The sequence below is a fragment of the Procambarus clarkii genome, chromosome 32 (assembly GCF_040958095.1).
Source record: "Procambarus clarkii isolate CNS0578487 chromosome 32, FALCON_Pclarkii_2.0, whole genome shotgun sequence".
NCBI classification, from domain to species: Eukaryota; Metazoa; Arthropoda; class Malacostraca; order Decapoda; family Cambaridae; genus Procambarus; species Procambarus clarkii.
The window spans coordinates 15,144,234-15,151,594 of record NC_091181.1 but is presented as its reverse complement, the minus strand read 5'-3'; positions in this window follow the sequence as shown (position 1 = coordinate 15,151,594).

Below are 7,361 nucleotides of genomic sequence, written 5' to 3'. Positions count from 1 at the left end.
TGCCTAGGAGAAGTTGCACTCCAGGCATGGGAAAAGGCTTTTCCCTGACGGCGACTTGGACTTCCCCGTTCACGTAGGGACAATCCAGGTGGACTCTGGCGAGAGGGTATGGAGTGGTAGCAGTGAGGTCAGTGATGAAGACTGTTTCTCCGGTGTAGACGATGTTGGGCACAGCCGACTTCAAGATGATCGATTGTAGAGCCGCTGTGTCCCTCAAGATCTTCAATTTGAAACGTCCCTCCGGATTTGAACCGTTGGCAGAGACAGTTCCAGTATACAGGTGGTTACTGAAAAGAGAAAGATCATTAACATCAACACCAACATTCATCACAGGCTTACCGGACTTAGGAGCAGTTGGTTTGGGTCTTTGTTGGTCAGTGGTTCCCTTGTATTGAGACTTACCACACTTGTCTATGGTATGTCCATAGAGTCTACAATACTTGCAGTACAGTTGTGAACCAGCTTGATCGGGGCTCACCTTCTCGTAACTGTACCACGACTTCTTACTGGAGGATGGTTCGGGTGTCAGCCGGTGGATGAGGCTGTAAGTGTCAGCCGACTTAGCACACTTCAGGTAGTCGGTTTCTTCTTTATCTGCTAAGTAGAGGCGGACTACATATTATATATATATTATATATATATAATATATATGTCGTACCTAGTAGCCAGAACGCACTTCTCAGCCTACTATGCAAGGCTCGATTTGCTTAACAAGCCAAGTTTTCCTGAATTAATATATTTTCTCTAATTTTTTTCTTATGAAATGATAAAGCTACCCATTTCATTATGTATGAGGTCATTTTTTTTTCTTGGAGTTAAAATTAACGTAGATATATGACCGAACCTAACCAACCCTACCTAACCTAACCTAACCTATCTTTATAGGTTAGGTTAGGTTAGGTAGCCGAAAAAGTTAGGTTAGGTTAGGTTAGGTAGGTTAGGTAGTCGAAAAAACATTAATTTAATGAAAACTTGGCTTATTAGGCAAATCGGGCCTTGCATAGTAGGCTGAGAAGTGCATTCTGGCTACTAGGTACGACATTATATATATATATATATATATATATATATATATATATATATATATATATATATATATATATATATATATATATATATATATATATATTGTGACGGTAAAGCGTTGGTGTTCGGCTGTTTCAAAAGCTAGGGGCAGGGCCTCGTCACATCACAAGAAAAAAAAGAGAAAAGTTTGTCCTTTCGTCTGTGGTAAGGTAATGGGAAGACACACAAAACACAAGTATATAAAAATGAAATTTTAATTTCTCTAGAAAAACAAGACATGAATAAAGGCAATCTCATAAAATATGCAGGATAAGTCAACAAACAAAATAACATGAATAATCACTGGCAAATGAAAAGTTTCGCTAAGACAAGTAAGTTACAGTGATAGCAAAATAAAATATGAGTGCTGGAATACTGGCTTCAAGCTGCCACCTCCCTTAGTACACGAAAGCCAAGGCTTAGTCTACTAGTGAGAGATGTCAACTGCATGGAGCACTGAGATATTATGACGAGACTGGCGCACTGCAGCCCAGACGTCGACTTGTGGTGGTGGCGGAGGGCAGGGGCGACGAGACACCAGCCAATCAGCAACAGGCAGGCAGAGGATGAGCAGTTAGCTGGTTTCAGCGGTGGCCAGGTGTTGGGGTACGATTTGCTCTCTGGGCAAAACGTTTGGCGATACTTGGTGAACGTATCTTCTATATAGTATCTTGTATTTTGACGTAATTATGTAGGGAAGAGCAGGCTCAATCTCTCTTGAAAGAGATTATCGTCACAACTCTCCCCTGAAGCCTGCGGTTTTGGAAGAAGTTACATCTTCATGTGGTGGAGTGATAGGTGGAGTTGCTTCTACTTCATAGACTCTGGAGAGGGCGTCGGCTATGATGTTGTCAGAACCCTTGATATAGCGGATCTCCAGGTTGAAATCTTGCAGATATAAAGCCCATCGTAGAAGACGCTGGTTATTGAATTGGGTTTGATGTAAGAAGCGGAGAGGATTGTGGTCTGAGAAGATGGTGGTAGACCTGGCACCTTGTAGGTATGGAGCAAAGTGCTGGAGATTCAGGACGATGGAGAGTAGCTCCTTTTCAATAGTGCTGTAGTTTCTCTGGTGGGGTTTCAACTTGTAGCTGTAGTAGCTGACAGGTAGAACCTTCTCGCCTTGTTGCTGCATAAGGACACCACCGATGCCGGTACCACTGGCGTCGACATGAAGGACGAAAGGCTTGGTGATATCTGGCGTGGCGAGAATGGGATTAGAACAGAGGAGGAATTTGAGTTGTTCGAAAGCAACGGTTTGCTGCATGGTCCAATTATACCGTTGCTTGGGACTGGTTAAAATGATTAATGGTGTGGCTACCTTACCTTGGGGGTTTTGGCACCAAGATACAGGGTGAGGCCCAGGGGGACTCACAAGGTGTAGCCAGTCCATGATCCAAGAGGTACTGCACCTCAACACGCATGACTTCCTTCTTGCTAGGGCTGATTCGGTAGAAGGGTTGACGAATCGGCCGGGTATCAGGGAGCAGTTGGATGTCGTGCTGGGTAACATTACACTCTTGGGGATCATCTCGGAACAACTCTTGATGTTCTTTGAAGATCTTGACGAGAGGTGCACTATGATTGTCCTGAAAATAGTTGGGAAGATCAGTTAGGATTTCCGAATTGGAAAGCACTGACTCCTTGTCAGTGCTTTCGGGAGGAGAAGCAGGGAAGGTCTCACTGTGGATGTATGGCTCTTTAAAGGAAGAGTAGGTTATCATGACAGTGGGAGAAGTACCGTTATATAGCTTCAGGAGGTTGACGTTGCACAGCTGGGTCTTCCGTCGCCTATCTCGAGTCTCTAGAACGTAGTTGTGGTTGTTTCTGCACTCCTTGATGCGGTAGGGTCCTGAAAACCTGTTTTGTAAAGGAGAACCTGGGATAGGGAAATAAGCAAGTACGAAGTCTCCCGGCTTAAATTTCCTTACTTTGCTGGTCTGGTCGTAATGAGTCTTCATCCTCTCCTGTGCTTTCAATAGATTATCTTTGGCAAAACTGCGGACCCTCTCTAGAATGTGTTGTAGGTTTTGAAGAAACTGGGGCACATTCTGATGCTCACTGAAGGTGGCATCACGTAGAGAGTCTTTGAAAGCCTTGAGGGGAGTACGGCACTTACGTCCGTAGAGCATCTCATAAGGAGATACTCCTAGGGACTCATTGGGAAGACTTCTATAGATACACATTATTAGGTCGATTTGCTTATCCAAATCCTTAGAGGTTTCGTTACAAAACTTCTTCAGGAGTGCTTTAATAGTCTGATGACTACGCTCAAGAGAACCCTGTGAAGCAGGATGATAGGGGCTGGACAATACCTGTTTGATGTTGAACTCCTCCAGTGTCCTCTTGAAGAGATCACTGGTGAAGTTGGTGCCACAGTCGCTCTGAACCTCCCTTGGAAATCCATACTGGGTGAAGATCTTCAATAAGTGTTTCACAACCGTAGCAGCCGTAATGTTCTTTACTGGAACTGCTATCGGGAATCTGGTGGTAGGACACAGGATGGTTAAGATATAGACGTTACCTGAACTGGTCCGAGGTAAAGGACCAACACTGTCTATAATAAGTCTGGAAAGGTTCCGCAGGCACCTGTATGGGAGTCAGTGGTGCTCTGGGAATAGAGATGTTCGGTTTACCTGCCATCTGACATGTATGACACTGTTTGACGTACTGTTTGACGCTATTTCCCATACCTGGCCAGTAGTAGTCTTGACGGATTCCATGGTAGGTCTTGTTAAATCCGTAGTGGGAGAGTGTTCCGTGGGCCAGGTATAGAATAGTGGGCCGCAGGCTGGCAGGAATCACTAGTTGTTCGACATTGGCCCAATCGTCCTCCTCCTTCAGTTTACTGGGTCTATATCTGCGGTAGAGCAACTCGTTCTCTAGGAAGAACCCAGGAATACTGTCAGGTTGAGTCTCAGCCTGGAAAAATAACTGTGTCAAGGTAAGATCTTCCCTCTGTAACTTACGGAACTCCAACTTGGTCAGATTCGGGGGTAGTTTCTGAGGGTCTTGAGGGACACCGGTAGGAGTAGAGTCAGCTGGCTGTGGTCGTGCGGCTTGTGCACGGGTGGTCACTAAAACCGGAGGAGAAACTTCATCACTCTCTTGAACCTTTGCTGGAACATACTCAAAAATGGGATTATCCAGTACAGAGGTACACACCTGGGGTTTGTCCATGACGATCAGGTTGGTCGGTTGCAGGTCTTCTGCCAAGTCGTTGCCCAGGAGAAGTTGCACTCCAGGCATGGGAAAAGGCTTTTCCCTGATGGTGACTTGGACTTCTCCGGTCACGAAGGGACAATCCAGGTGGACTCTGGCGAGAGGATAAGGAGTGGTAGCAGTGAGGTCAGTGATGAAGACAGTTTCTCCGGTGTAGGCGATGTTGGGCACAGCTGATTTCAAAATAATCGATTGTAGAGCCGCTGTGTCCCTCAAGATCTTCAATTTGAAACGTTCCTCCGTATTTGAACTGTTGGCAGAGACAGTTCCAGTATACAGGTGTTTACTGAAAAGAGAAAGATCATTAACATGAACACCAACATTCATCACAGGCTTACCGGACTTAGGAGGAGTCTGTTTGGGTTTTGGCGATTCGGTGGTTCCTTTGTATTGAGACTTACCACATTTATCTATGGTATGTCCATAGAGTCTACAATACTTACAGTACAATTGCGAGCCAGCTTGATCGGTACTCACTTTCTCGTAACTGTACCACGACTTCTTACTGGAAGATGGTTCTGGTGTCAGCCGGTGGATGAGACTGTAAGTGTCAGCCGACTTAGCACACTTTAGGTAGTCGGTTTCTTCTTTATCTGCTAAATATAGACGGACAGGAGGCGGCACACGCCTCAAGAATTCTTCAACTAGCATGAGGTTGACGAGTTCTGCAAAGGTAGAGACATGTGCTGCTTTCAGCCATTTCATAAAATATCTCCTTTTGGTATTAGCAAATTCGAGAAAGGTAGTGGTACTTGCCTTCAGGTGGTCACGGAATTTCCTTCGATAACTTTCGGTGGAGAGAAGGTAGGCGTCCAACACTGCTTGTTTCAGAGTCTGGTAGTCATTCTCAGACGCCAAAGTACTGAGTGTAACTGCAGCTCTACCTGTAAGATGTACTCTGAGAAGGGTTGCCCATTGGTCGGCAGGCCAACTAAGTTGATTAGCAAGAGTTTCAAAGGTGGTGACAAACACATCAACTTCTGTTTCTACGAATGGTGGCATTAACTTACTTGCATGTGATATATTGAAACTGACGGGAAGATTGGCGGTAGCTTGCTGGCGTTGAGCGAGGTGTGAAGTTTCCAACGCGAATTCTCGTTGACGACATTCTATAGCCAGAGTTGCTTGTTGTTTGTCATGTTCGTGTTGCATCTCCAATTGGCGTTGTTTTGTTTCAAGCTGTATTCGTTCCCGCTCACGGAGTATTGCAACCTCACGTTCCTTGAGGACGATTTCACGTTCTTGTTCTTCCTTTCTTATGGCAGCTGCTTCCCTTTGTTGCTCGAGGGCTTCCCTTTGCTGCTCGCGTTCGATCTTGGCCAGCTCTAGTTTGAGTTTCATCGTTGCCAAATCAATTTTATCTGCAATAAAGTAAGTTTCGTGAGTTTCAGAGTCTATCTTACCTTCCTCTAAGAGATGATCCAGTAACAGGTTATGTATTTCATTTTTGTTGGCTTGGTAGGGAACTTCTAGTTGATACTCATGTGCAAGAGTTTGTAATTCAGTCCTCTTGGCATGACTTAAAGTCCCTATTGCACCTGCTGGATCTGCACGGAAAGCTTGGAGGCGAAACATGGTGAAATTAGCAAATAAATGCACAACGAATATACTGTTGTGATATGGTGAATGTCAGAAACAGGACAACGTGGCAACTGGTACCTATCCTGTGGAATCGTTAACAATTAATGTTAATTTCAAGATGATAAATGATTAATAAATCAAGGTCGCAGGAAATCTTGTACCCGGTACTCATGTAAGAGGATAAGGGCAAGAAAATCCTACTAAACAAGCGAAACTGAGTTTCAAAAACAAATGAAACAGTTATTTGCCTCAAAAGTAAAATTGGTAGTCCAAGAATGTAGGCATACCTTGCCGAGTCTCTATAGGACATAAGCAAGTTTTTCCCACTGAAATTAATATGATACTTACAGAATTAGCGAACTTTTGTGTTCTGAAAAAGAAGGTTAATTCCCTACCAATGTAAATATCATCATCTCTGACCGACGTGTAGGGGTGCGAAGTGTCAACTGGTGACGAGAACTGCTGCTGAGGTCCCAATTCAGCAACTAAAGTTCGTGCGAGAGGAACTATGGCCCTCTTTATCCTCCTACTGTCAGATTGCAGAAGATTAGGTGCACTTGACCCGGGGACAGACCACAGTACCAGGGTACCAATATGATGATCTGCCGAAAATATGAGAAATATCCTAGGGACAAAAGATGGTAAACACGAGTAATAACACAGAGGGAGAGATGACCAATTAAGAGAATGACTGAGGCCTACAGTCACCACGTAATCCAAAGTTGTCTCACCTTCACCATATGCTACTCTCGGAATGCCCAATACACACAGCACCATATGAAAATAAAATTGAAAATTGAAAATAGTGAAAAGCTACGATACCAAAGCCAAATACGCTTACCACAAATTTACTACTTGGCACCAGTACCTGAGTGAAGCTCCCGGACAGGCCCCCACGTTATGTGACGGTAAAGCGTTGGTGTTCGGCTGTTTCAAAAGCTAGGGGCAGGGCCTCGTCACATCACAAAAAAAAAAAAAAGTTTGTCCTTTCGTCTGTGGTAAGGTAATGGGAAGACACACAAAACACAAGTATATAAACAATGAAATTTTAATTTCTCTAGAAAAACAAGACATGAATAAAGGCAATCTCATAAAATATGCAGGATAAGTCAACAAACAAAATTACATGAATAATCACTGGCAAATGAAAAGTTATGCTAAGACAAGTAAGTTACAGTGATAGCAAAAAAAAATATGAGTGCTGGAATACTGGCTTCAAGCTGCCACCTCCCTTAGTACATGAAAGCCAAGGCTTAGTCTACTAGCGAGAGATGTCAACTGCATGGAGCACTGAGATATTCTGACGAGACTGGCGCACTGCAGCCCAGACGTCGACTTGTGGTGGTGGCGGAGGGCAGGGGCGACGAGACACCAGCCAATCAGCAACAGGCAGGCAGAGGATGAGCAGTTAGCTGGTTTCAGCGGTGGCCAGGAGTTGGGGTACGATTTGCTCTCTGGGCAAAACGTTTGGCGATACTTGGTGAACGTATCTT